Source organism: Cibotium barometz, chromosome 16, assembly GCF_041138505.1.
Source record: "Cibotium barometz isolate CiBa-2024 chromosome 16, ASM4113850v1, whole genome shotgun sequence".
Classification (NCBI taxonomy): domain Eukaryota; kingdom Viridiplantae; phylum Streptophyta; class Polypodiopsida; order Cyatheales; family Cibotiaceae; genus Cibotium; species Cibotium barometz.
In genome coordinates, this window is record NC_141061.1 from 21,394,308 (window position 1) to 21,406,866 (window position 12,559).

Consider the following 12,559-nt stretch of genomic DNA (forward strand, 5'->3'; position numbering starts at 1 on the left):
CGAAAGTAGCATAGAAGGTTCAAAAAAAGTCTTCCAACCAATGGTGTCTACAAAGAGATATTGAAAATGGCATGTAGAAGAATATAAATGTAATCTATGCCCAAAAGGTAGAGAACGAGCTATTAATACAGCAGCCTATAAATGCTAGAGACTACATTCATAGATATCTCTGTATCAACAATGAAGTAAGAATTTGAAAGGAGAATGTTTTCAAAGATGTGACATGTGCAATCTAAGTGTGTTTCAATAAGTGTGCATGCTTTGAAGTTGATTGATATTCCTTTCAGAATGACAATTATGTGATTGTGATACAAAGACATAAAGCTAAATAGGAGTTGGATGGAAAATTCCTTTTATTTATCTCTCACATTGTTGATACGCTTGCCGGTAATATTGAATTGATATGTATAAATCTACTTACATTGTGTGGATTTTATGAGAGAGAGAGAGAGAGAGAGGGGGGGGGGGAGAGGGGGAGGGGGAGGGGGGGAGAGGGAGAGGGGGAGATTGATCTTAAAGTCTTGTGTAAATGTTTAGTGTAGCGAGTGTCATATTGGATATCACATGTATATTACTTAGGATATCACATGTATATTACTTAGGATATTACTTAGGATATCACATGTATATTACTTAGGATGGACATGGCAAGGAGATCATTTTCATTTGTTTATGGTGATGGACAAGATATTGAAGGTATTTTTCTCGACGATTTCTATGATATAGGCATCGTTGTTTTCCATAATCTATTTAATATTCATGGCTCAATTGTAGACCCTCCATTTTGGGAAGGACAAGCAACAGCATGTCTAATTATCAAACTATTAGAGAGCACCTATGTTTCACGGTGTATATAGAAACTTACTTTTTATGTAGCTTTTGCGTTTAATTTTAAAAAATTTAAATTATTATTGATACATTCTTTTTGCAAAAGGAATATCTTTATTTCTTAGAACCTAGATTATTGCTATGCTTGTATGGTCAAGACACTTACAAACAACGAGAGAATTTACAATCTAAGTTTGTAAAATATTGCAGATCAGCTTCGTGTACATGTAATGTTTGTAGACTATGAAAAGCTTACTAAGTTAGATTTTCGGTTCAAAGGTACTAGACATTACAAAATTTTTGATTTGCTATCTACAAGCCCATTCAAACGCCATTCGTCTCAAATATTGATCCACCAAGTGAGTTTTGTAAGGTTTTATCTTTTTCCTTTTTTTTACTTCGAAAATCATAACTTGCAATATATAATGTTTTTATCTTAAATACAAATGGAGGTGAGGACTATAGCCTTCCAAGGAGGGATAATCCAGTTGCCCAAAGATTGTTTTAATGCTTTGTTCAAGTGTGTTAAGATTGTCACCACTATATTGGGTTGATGTATATTTATGCCAAGTATAGTGCTTTATTCAAAGAAATGTAAGTGCTTTAGGAGCTCCTACATGGATATATATGGCAAGCACAGTGTGTTCATACATAGGTTGGCAAGTTGAGGACCATGAGGTCCAAAATGGGCTTCAAATACAAGACTAATCTCTACTCACCCCCTGAGGACAAGCCTTTTGTTTTTATGCATGCAAGAATACTCTTACCCGTTAGGGATGGATCATGCCACTAGTAGTTACAAGGTATTAAGTCATTTATAGGAAAACATTTCACTTGGTACTACGCAGACATTCCAACAATCGCCACATAGAAGTCAAATTCATTGTTTTGTAGCAGGCTGAAGGCCACACATGTTTATATGTGTCACACAACAACACCATATTGGAGAATATGGGAATTTCTCACAAGTTTGGGACACGTGGTCAAAACTTTGGATTAACCATAACTTGAACACCACTAATCCAAAATGAGCGCTTTATAGCTCTTTAGATTCTATTTTTCAAGCGCTTTCCAACGATAGGTCATATGATAGGGTTTTGAGAAACTTACAAACATGTTATCCATGTCCCCTTTTTTAAGTATTCAAAAATGGGAATTGGAAAATTCCCAAATTCACTAATATGGTGTTCAACGTGCTAATGCAACGTTTTTGTGCCCAAAAAAAATGCAAAAAAGAAGAAGAAGAGAGCCCATCTGCACACATAGTGTGATGCTACCTAGGACACATAGTGTGATGTAATTAACCCTTCCGAACTTGAGCCCATTGCAAAACAACAAAATTGACTTCTAAGTAGCAAAAATAATTCAATTCTTGGCCACTCTCTCATCACATTTTCTCGCACGGGTTAGCATTTTAAGAAGGCCATGTGTTGGCCATACTTTTTTGTGACAAAAAATTGACCATGTCATCACTTCATTCATGAACATTATAGACAACTTTATAGCATGATACTGTAAATTGAAGATGAAATCTCAGAGATCAAAAGGCAATTGATGAAATTTTATAGATAATGTAAAAGTAGAAAAAAAGAATGTATTTCTTAAAAACCATCACATCATAGCCTAAGGTTAAAAAATTTAGGATTCTCTTAGCCTTTTTGGCCAGTGCTGAATTCTTCACCATTAGAGTGACCCACTATATGCAATGTACATGCCACAAGATGGATTTAAAATCCTCCACCATGTGACCCACCTATGTGACCCACCTGTATTTCTTCATGTGCCTCTTGAAGGGCTATCATGGTTGCCTCTTATATACAATGCTCATTTGGGCTAATATCGTCCATCATCTCTCACCACCCTACCATATGAGGCTTTTGGTTGGTGGTGGTGGGTCGAGGGCGATGTGGGCCTACCCCCTAGCACATAAGGAGGATGCTCTGCTTTGATTTTCTTTCTTACTTCAAACTACCTCAAAGCTTTTGCTTCCTTGTGTGCTCCCTTTTATGCTCCCTATATGTGCTACCTCTTTTCCTCCTTGTTGCCTCTTGTTCCTCTTGGCGTGTTTCTTCAACTTCCTCTAGTTTTATCTTACCTCTTATTCTTCCTCTTCAAGTTTCCTTTGTGCAACCGCCTCTTCCTACTCCCTCCTTGCAACTCCTTGCAACTTATTCTTCCCACCTATGTGTAGCCTCCTCTTTTGTAGCTCTTTTTCTCGTCTTGTCCACCACTACTCTTCTTACTTTATAACTTAATTGTCTAAATATAATATTGATCCATCTACATCTTTACTTTTACCTTGCTTGAGTTTTTGCCACCTTGGACACATTATCAAATATAGACTCATCCATCTTAAGGGGGTTCCTGTTGCATCGTTGTTGCCAACAATAGGGATTGTATTATGGAGGATGGAGTTTTCAGACAAGAGGGTTAGGGTTGTCAAGGATTTCAATTGTGAGGTTAGGACTTGGACTGTCAAGGTTTTCCATCATGAGGTCGGGGTTTGGATTGTTAAGATTCGGGGGCATATGGTTACTATATAGAATATGGTTATCATGGTCACCATTAGGATTTCTATTCGCATTGGAATCTTGGTCTTTAAGGTTTCCCTATACTCGGCCATGCTATCTATGCTAGATCAGGAGTAATGAACTATTCTTGGTGTGCTCTTTGGGGGATTTTTCTTATGAGGGTTACTTGGAGTGTAGTGTTAAAATGAGTAGATTGCTTTGTCCTAGCAATAAAATAAGTGATTTTATACTCACTAAAATGTATTAGCTTTAAAAAGCATAATAATAAGTAAAATAAGTGATATTATACTCACTAGTATTTCATGTGGTTGGCATCATTTAAAGTCCTTAAAGAATTGCATCAAACCCTAAAAATGGTACTTTCATAGGATATCTATCATGCATGTCATAAGAGAGCAATGTGCAGGAGCTCAAGGGCAAGACAGAGAACTAGATGAGAATTAGAGCCCAATTCTTGACATTCCACTTTATCGTGTCCATGTATGTACTCTACATGAAAAATTGAGGATCCTAGAAAAGCTTCTAGTGTTGCACATAATTATGCATAGAATATGCAACCACTTGAGAGGCGTGCATAATGCATATTACCAAATTGGAGGAGAATTTTGCTAAGAGTAGGCTTGCATGGAGGGAATGTGAAATTCACAAAGCATGATTAAATATCCAACCAAACATCAAATTAGCCTAGAAGTTTGTATTGGATCAAAGACAATGTATCTTCTACCTCATCACGTGAATTTTATGAAAGCTATGAAACAAATGTGTTTGCACCACCTACTAAGTGAGGCAAATATTTGGTTTGAAGCATGCAAAGATGTGGGGTTGCACTTGACTCTATTGTTCATCTACTTAAGAAGGAACAACTCTCAGAAGAGGAGTTTACAACCCTTAACAAAAGAATTGATGAGTTCACTATAGATATGGTCGATGCTTGGGGAGCAATGTGCATTGCACCTATATGGTAAACCATGAGTCTAGAAATATTCCTTAAAAATAATCTTACATGTTGCTCATTTTTCTTGTATATAGCATATCATCTATATACATGACATCCTCTATTCTTTGGATGAATATAGGTCATTTGAGCTTTGGAGCACACAAAGAGAAGTCTACTCCAAGAACACAAGGCATGGTGGGGGCATACAATTCATGAAATGTCTAACTCATTCTACAAATCGATGCCATTGTTCAAGCACCACTAAAATATTATTTTTGCACTCTCTTTCTTTTTTACTAGAGAATCATTCTGCATCCACGTATCTTTACTTTGTGCCTCTTGTATCTCCTTTAATAACTCCTCTTGTATCTCCTCTAATAACTCCTCATGTTGGCTCTTCGATAATTCCTACAATTCTTCCTCGTGATGTTTTTTGCCCTTTCAAGCCTTGTTTCATCTATCAGGCTAGCCCTCTCTAAATTATGACCTTTGACAACTTGACATTCATCCAACTTTAATACAACGACAACCATTCCATCACACTTCGAAAAGAAATCATTCATACAATCAGAAGGGCACAAACCATAGATGCACATAGTTAAATTTTACAACTTTTAAGATGTGTTTTTCACCTTTCCATGTCATGCCGTAATATTTTATCTTCAATCATTGCATTATGACCAAGTCTATGTAGAGGTGGTTGAGCTCATCAAATTAAAAAGATATTATTTTTTATAGTGTCATGGAGTCCTCTACATAGTGGTAATCTCCTAGCATGGATCTAACAATAGAATTTATATATTTCGGAGTCCTCTACATAGTGGTTATCTCCCAGCATGGATTTAATAGTAGAATTCATAATTTTGGAGTCCTCTATATAGTGGCAATCTCCTAGCTTGGATTAACTGTTGAATTTGTACATTTTAGAGCCATACTGACACTATAAGACATCGACAACATAGGTCTCAAGATACTCTTCTCAAAGAGGTTAGAGAGATCAAAAAGGCTAGAGGGATGGAGGGCAAGAGGAGAGAGAAAGAGTAGAGGATTAGCAGCTGATGTTTCTCACAGTGCACCTTGCACATGAGTTTTAATGGGAATCAAGAGCATGTGGGAGGGAAAGGGGGCTTATGAGGGTAAAGGTCTAGTGCAGAAAGAAAAGAAAGTATATAAGAAACCAACCATAAGCTTCTTGGACCTCTTCCATGTAGCATAAGACGTTCTATGCCCTGAGGCTCTCCTCTTTAGCTTATCCAAAGTTTCACTTTCAGAGGAGGATAAAGAAGAAGAAGGAGAAGATGCTGATCTCTTTTTCTCCCTTCTTTTCTTAGGGGCCTTTTCGTCTTTCTTGTCCTCATGTGAAGGAGACTTTGACGGTGACCCCTTTTGGGAGGAGAAGTTGGCCGCTGTGGTCGTCGTCTCCTTGGAGCTATATCACGCCTAGAATCACTACGTGATTCTTCCCTTTGATGCTCCACTTGAGTATTCTCCTTTTCTCCCATAGAGGTTCTCACCAAGAGGCTTCTTTGGAATTCTCTCTTCTTGGGAGGCTATGAGAATACCTCGCTCCCGGAGTTGTAGTATAATCTCCCCATGAAGAGTAGGATTTTTCCTCGTTTGTTGGAGCTTTGACACAAAAAAGTTGACATAATCAACTGCATTAGAGACATCATCTTGTGTGTGTGCAAGAGTATCTAAGCTAACTCTACTCTCTTCATTATTCTCAGCCATTGTTAAGCAAATTTTTGTGTGGATTTTAGTAGACTTTTTCCAACCCTTAATGTCAACAAAAGCCTTAGAATAGTGGAGAGGATAAATCCCTATCACTTATCCACAAGTAATGCACAAATCCCACCTTCGTGAGCAACGTAAGGACCTCTCTTCTTAGAGAAGAAAGAGATGCCTAAGCTCTGATACCAATGTGAGTAGATTTGCCCAATTCTCTAATAACTTTGCATAAAAAATAAAGAAAACTACCAGAAATCATTTAGAAAATCCTTAGAAAATGAGACTTATGTGCATGGGGATCATCCGAACCATTATACTTCGATGCCATACATTTTGCAACTTGAGAAGGATGCAATGGTCTTGGCTCAGCAACAAACCTTCTCATTCCAGGGGCAGCCATAGATGGTTCCTCCCTCATCATAGGTGTTGGAGCTCTATGCACAACTCTATGTTCCTCTCTTATAGGGGCATCTGGTGTTGCTCGCTCTATTGGGTGTGGTATTGATGACCTTGTAACGACCGTATAACCACCTCTTATCATCGAAGGTCTTGGCTGGAAGCTCGCTCTTGCTCCAGGATCTGAAGCCTTTGGTGCTATTGACCTTGTTACTTGTGCTTCTTCTACCTGACTAGGAATTCTAGTTACCTTGTCCATGAAGCTTACTTCTTCTTTGGCAGGCAGCTGAGCAGATATTTGGTCTAAATATATGACAGAAAAAGGTTCTCCCATACAGGTTAGCTTTTCCATGTCTTTCAATCGAGCATGTCTATACTCGTGACCATTAGCATCGACCAATATATGTCTAGTTCGGGTCTCAAACTGATAGGCATACATGTACATCCTCTTAGGATCCATTAATTCTCGTGGATGCACATCTTCCCTCATGTAGTATGTGGATGCGTCTAGACTAGCCAAACGGTATAACCCAAACCTCGGATTGTCCACCACAATTCTGTCTACTTCTTTGATAGAAATGAACTTGACTCTGATGTCATTTTCCAAAGGTGGTCTCTCCAAACCCTCATCTACTTTTTCTTTGGTCTCTATCATTCCCATGGGGTCAACTATAGTCGGAAAGGATGTTGTGATGTAAGCAATTCCCTCGTCATCAAAGTAATAGTCCTCTCTAAAATACACTTCAACTTGTTTCACAAAATCATTCTTTCCCAAGTCTTCTTGCACATAGTGTTGATTATTACTATCTAAGTAAATACGTGCCCCCATTTAGTTGGTATAGGCATACTGCAATAGCATCCTCCGTCTTTATTCGTGAGATCTAGATGTGCCAATGGGCCCCATCTTTCCATGCAAGTCCATGCTCGGAATTTTCTCCATAGAATAGGAATAGTTAATTTCAGACGAGGTGTGCGAAATAACTTCCTCTTGAATCACTGTCAAGTGTTCAATCTTTGCTTGAATGACACTTTCTTCTATAGACACCTAACTTACTTGGTCTCTAGACAAGTTTCCCCCTGACCTTAAGTACATGAACAAGTATAATTACAGAAACCCAACCTGTTACCTGAATTCCTGTTGGTATACTGCTTTTAACCTTCAATCCTCAGCTTAACACAATTGCTTGACTCCTTATCTGCAAAGAATCAATTCAACCACTATACAGCTTACGGAGTTTAGTCAGTAATCTTTTGCAAGTATCTGGACTGACTTGTCCAAATCACTGTGTTATATACACTTCTAGAGTCTTGTGAGTCTAACTATACTCAAACACTGCATGCAATAGTACAAAAAATTCCTGCCACTTAGACAGCTGAAACTCCTAGTTTGAACAACTCTAGATGTCTAAATAGCTTCTTTTGGTAGTTTCAGAGTATCAAATGACAAGTGTTTTGGTTGTCCCAAGTTCTATGTATCCAACTTCTTTTGTTAAGTGATCTCTGTGCTTCTAAACCCTAGATATGTACACACTTCAAGTCTCAAGTGATTTTGAACAATTTTGTACAGTGTCAAGAAAAAATCGTGATTTGTTAACAAAAAATGCCCGGTCCTACGTCCAATTTTAATTCTGACTTGATACTTGCTTTCTGCGCATGTGGTTCTCGTATGAGCCCTCGTCCCCTTTTTCTGCCGTGAACCCTTGACGTCCACGTAGTCACAGATCCTGTAGCAGCAGCTGGCCATGGCTTCCCCCGATCTCTTCGATGCCTACTTCAGGCGCGCAGACGTTGATCGCGATGGCCGCATTAGCGAAGAGGATGCCGTCTCCTTCTTGCAGGGAGCCAACCTTCATCGCGAGGTCATCGCCAAGGTATTTCCTTTCCTATTCCGCTAGGATCTAATTTCTGATCCTCCACAGTCATAGTCATACGGTAGGACGCAGTATTATACTTGCTGGTTTGAAATTCAGTTGTGGCAGAAATTTTTATGGTTTGATGGAAAAATCCGTTTGCATTTTGATAATCATTCAGAACGGATGTGTTATTTTCTCGGGATGCATGCAAATTGATAGAAGCGAAGTGCAGGCACTTAAAATGATGCTCTCTCTTTGCAATATGATCATCACTCAGCAAGGATGACTCGCTTTGGTATTTTTTTCTGGATGCATGCAAGGCGATGGGTGTGCAGGCACATAAATAATGCTTCCTTGTCTGCTTGGCTGATATTGTCAACACGTCTCTAATCTTTATCATTTGGCCACACGAATGTGTGCACATTGACGTGCAATAACACAGACAAAGCTCAACCCATCACATAGTGGCAATGAGGTTTCCTCACTCAGATCAATCCTGTAGTGCACCTTTGTAGAGCATGTTACAGGCATGAATATGGTAAAGTTTGCTCCATTTCAGCTATCTTATTTGGTTACATCAACAAGCACCCAATAATGCACTTGATATAACAACCAGTCATTTATTCAGAATGTTGCACAAATAGCTAGCTGCTGGAATGCACCAAGCATTGTTGAACAGATATGAATTTGGCTTGTGCGCTGTTTGTACAAACTTATTACCTTGCTCCTCATGGCATGGGTCTTTCTTGCTTACTACTCAGTGTCTCATGTATACCACAGATTTGGCAGTATGCAGATAAAGGGCAAAGGGGATATCTTTCTCGGGCTGAATTTTACAAGGCACTGCAGCTTGTGACAGTCGCACAAAGTGGAAGGGAGCTCACCCCCACTCTTGTGAACAAAGCATTGAGTGAACCCACTGTATCAAAAATTCCTGCCCCGCAAATCCAATTGGCACCAATTTTTACCTCAGCAAGCCCGCAAGCAGGTGGATCAGGAAGCCCTGTTTGGCCCCCAACTGTTCCAGCACAACAACCGTATCCAGTTGTTTCTTTACCACAAGGACTTAGACCAACCATGTCCACACCAGTACCTAGAGCTTCAATACCATCAACACCTTCTTCCACATCAGGAATTGTTTCATCTGATTGGCCAACTAAGAAGTCATCATCTTGGCCGGGTCCAGGTTCTATCAACAACCCCACTGGCCAGCATTCCCAGACAAGGGCAGTTCTTCCAAACCAAGGTTTTCAAGGTGGCTCACTTACAGGAATTAAACCTGGTGCTTCTCCTAAGGCAGCAGTGGATCCCAATCTTTTTGGAGGGGATGTCTTCACAGCAGTGCCCGTTAAGCCACAAGTTCCACAGCACAGTTTGACAATGCCCAATCAGATACCTCCACCAAGGGCACTGCAAACAGCTGGTCAACCAGACATAGCCTCACTTGAAGTCATTTCTACACCTTCTACACCAACAACATCATCAAGACAGTCCCAAGGAGGAGCAGGTCAAGCAGAACATGAGTTTACAGCTCCTGCTGTAGTAGATGGAACGAAAGCATGGCCTAAAATGAATGTTGCCAATGTGCATCGCTATACCAAAATCTTTTCTGAAGTGGATACAAATAAAATCAATGGTAAAATCCGTGCTTTTCCCAGATTTATTTGTCTTGTGACTATTGTACTTTCATGCTTTATTGATAAGACTAGCATACAATTTAATTTGGATACAGATACATCAGATGATAGCATGGATAGTCTTGACTATCCACAAGATGAAGAAGCCCTATCACAAAATTTTGAAGAAATGGCTTGGGAGCCATCTGATGAAGACGAAAAAGTGTGTTCGGATCCCATGCTCCCCACGTCCCCTACTAAGTTGAATTTCTCCAAGGTGTACCCTGTAGGGTTTGTAGATGGCTCTTCTTTTGTTGCAATACCTTCAGATCTGAAAGTAGATGATAACAGCCCGTCTAAGATTCTAAGTATGAAGCCAAAGATACTTGACACAGCAGTCAGCTCTACAGTCAGATTAAGGATTCGCTGCAAGGATGGATCTACAGTCAAAACGTCCTACGCAACAGGGTTTTCAGCATCGCCCACTTTAATTGTGTCAGCAAGGCATGTTGTTGACAAGGAAGGCGAGATTGAAATCAAGGTATGCAGAGGAATGGTAGTAATGTCTAGCTTTTTTGATACACATGCGGGTTTTGAGGGCCTTGATCCAAGCTTCACAGAAAAATCAAGATCAAAAGAGAGAGACACTCATGGGCTTTTTCTAAATGGATCAGATCTTTGCTTCTTCAAGATAGAGAAGAATATGCCAAGCTTTTTACTGCCATGTTCTCCAACATTCATTACAAATAAGCAAGTTGTTGCTATCTCATTCCCCGCAATCAATAACTTTCTAGAAAATGCTAGAAAAGAGCTAGTGGAGGGAACCAGTGAAAGCAATGCAATTTGGAAGCAATACACACCTACCATACAGGGAGTGTACAACAATTTGCTTGCCAAACATGCAGCAAATAATCAGATGAGATTAACGAAAGCAAAAAGAGTGCTTTCAATCATTGATACAGTGGAGAGAGAGGTTAAGAGAGAGCTCTATTTAGAGCTTAAGAAGACATTTGCGGCCACTAACACAGGTAATGTGGCATGTAGTGTGGGTCAGATACTTTGCTTTAATAGCAGGTATTTAGGGACTTCTTGCTCAACATTAGCTGGAAGTTCAGGAGCCCCTATTATCCCCTTATCTCTTCCTAATCATTTTGTGGGTGTCCAAAAAGGGGGTTGTGTTGGAAGAGACATGAATGTGGTTACTTCTTCAGATAATATTGACTTTGTGAAGATGTATGTAACTACTGTACTGCCAACTTTGCCCCTGCCAGATGATAGTTTTTGGTCGAACGGAAGTTGGGATGGTTTTCGGAATTGGCTTGAATTACACCAATCCCAGATTCCACAATCATCTGTATGGATCATGACCAAGGCTCCTAAAGAAAGGAGGTCGTCCAAAAGAAAAGCTCTCTGGCCACCATAGGTTTCACAAATGTGGAAACTCAGCTAGGTATAACCAGAGAAAGTAAACGTGAGTAATGGAGCTTTACTTTGATAGGTCTGCAGATTGCTACAGGACTTCATGACAGGTTTGTAGCAACATCCAGGTTTAATACAAGTCCTACTCGGACCAGTTTCCATCGTCCTATGTTAATGTGAAGAATACATAACATTTTGTTTAGGCAAGACAGGAAGGATATAGTCCACATGCTGGTCAAGCTCCAGCAATATCCAGTTTTGATATGTTAATGTGAAGAATACATAACATTTTGTTTAGGCAAGACAGGAAGGATATAGTCCACATGCTGGTCAAGCTCCAGCAATATCCAGTTTTGATACAAGTGCGAATGGGATGAGTTTCTGATGCTTATGTTGAAGTACACAGTACACAACATTTTTGTGCAAGAATTACAGGAAGAATAACACCTCATGCAAGGTCAAGCTTCGACTGCTCAATGTCCTAGCTTAAACAGTACCCAAAGTTTTGTACATGCAATACATGAAGAATCAGAACTGTAGTTTAAGTTTCATGCATAGCCTTTGTGAGGAGTTACTGCTTTATTTGATGCTAGTATGGAAACGCTTCATGCTGATTGTGTTCTCTCTTACTTCTTTTGGTGATAGTATACAGATAGAGGTAAAGTGATCATTAACTAGATTTGATTATTAAGTTCAATGCTACACGGGGATGGTGAAAATTTAGTAGATAGACAAAAGTTAAGAACAAGGTGTGTCAATTGCTGGGGTGCTCGTTAGCATTGGCATGGACAGTAAGTTTTGCTCTGTTTTTTCTGAATAAGTCAGTGTGTGTTCGCGTGCATAATTGGGCATAATGGGGCATGTGGCTTAAATTGTGTTAGCCACCTTCATGCTGCAGAGTCCAGACTAAAGTGCATATTAGAGCTCTAGTTGGGGTGGCCATCTTTCTACTGCAAGAGGCAACCATGATGCTAATTTTGGACCCTAGAGTGTAAATTGTTCTTTGCAAACTCTTTCGGTTCATTCTCGATCCCTTATTCAATTACACGCACAAGTAGGCTTGATCAACATGCAGATTTCGGCAGTGCTGATGCCGCTTCGAGAAGGAGGTGACTTCGGCTAAGATATCTCTTCCCAATATTAATGTCCAAGAGTCTCCAGGTTGCCACTGTGGCTCAAGAGAGCAGTTCTTCAATACCAGCGCCTGTGTATATGGACCTTTTGTTGGGCAAGGATGTAGAGCTAATACCC